Genomic DNA, 1,189 nt, shown 5'->3' on the forward strand with positions numbered 1-1,189 from the left:
CATAATACATCAATGCATATGGTTTCTATACTTTCACATGAGTATACACCCAAATTCTCAATATTTGTCAATAAAAACAAAACACATTCTCATCAACCAAAGTTCTCACTTTTCCCACACTTATTTGACACACACTCACTATCTTAAGCTAACCAAAGATTCAAATAGGACAATTAATTGTTTTTTCGCTTTAAGGCTAGTGATGTGGTAATATAAAGAACAAAAGGGGGTTAAAATGCTCAAAGTGGCAAACAAAGGCAAATGAAATGGTAGGCTATTTGGGATAAGTGAGCTATAATCAAATAATGGCCTCAATCACATAAATGCATGAATATACACTAAATAATGGATATATAGAATGGAACAAACCAAAGATTGCAATCATAGAGAAGAAAGCACACAAGAATAAAAATTATGGTTAAATAATGTAACCATATAATTAGGCTCAAAATCTCACAGGTTGTGTGTTCTTAGCTCAAAAAATCATATTCTAAACTATATATATATATACATCATGCAAGTTTCAAAAAGTTTCAACTCAAATCAATGTGAATCTTAATGCCCTTTTTAAGAAAAAGATATATTCCTTGAAAATTTCATCAAATTGACCAACATTTATTATATATATACTAAATGAAATGTTGTGATTATGAAAAGTTAAAAATTTTTAGTTCACTCCCTATTTTTAATCAAACCAAATTCTCATATGCAAAAGGGTAAACTAAGCTCAATAATCCGCATTTTTCCAAATCACAACTACTAAACTAAAAGTGCAATTCAAACTAAAAGTCTAAGATATATACAAGCCAAAGTACAAAATACAACAAAGTAAAAATAAACAAAAGTACAATAAAGTAAAAATGTGCAAATACTAAAAAAAATAAAACAAAATAGAGCAAAATAGAACAAAATCCTGAAATGGTTCACCAAAATATAGACTCCGCCGATGATGGCAACTTCCCCACACTTAAATGCTAGCATCGTCCTCGATGCTCTCAATCAAGCTGGGTGAGAAGTATCGTCGTCCACTGGTCCACTATCAGCTGCAGGTGTCTGTGTCTCTGTCAGATGCTCAGGCTGAGTCGCCTCATGCTGTGCAACCTCATGCTGATCCTCTTGTTGCGCCTCCTCCTCCTGGTCCTCCTCCTCCTCCTCAGCGTGCTCCGAGGGTGTGTCAGGCTCAGAGGAA

The sequence above is a fragment of the Arachis ipaensis genome, chromosome B04, assembly GCF_000816755.2.
Source record: "Arachis ipaensis cultivar K30076 chromosome B04, Araip1.1, whole genome shotgun sequence".
Classification (NCBI taxonomy): Eukaryota; Viridiplantae; Streptophyta; class Magnoliopsida; order Fabales; family Fabaceae; genus Arachis; species Arachis ipaensis.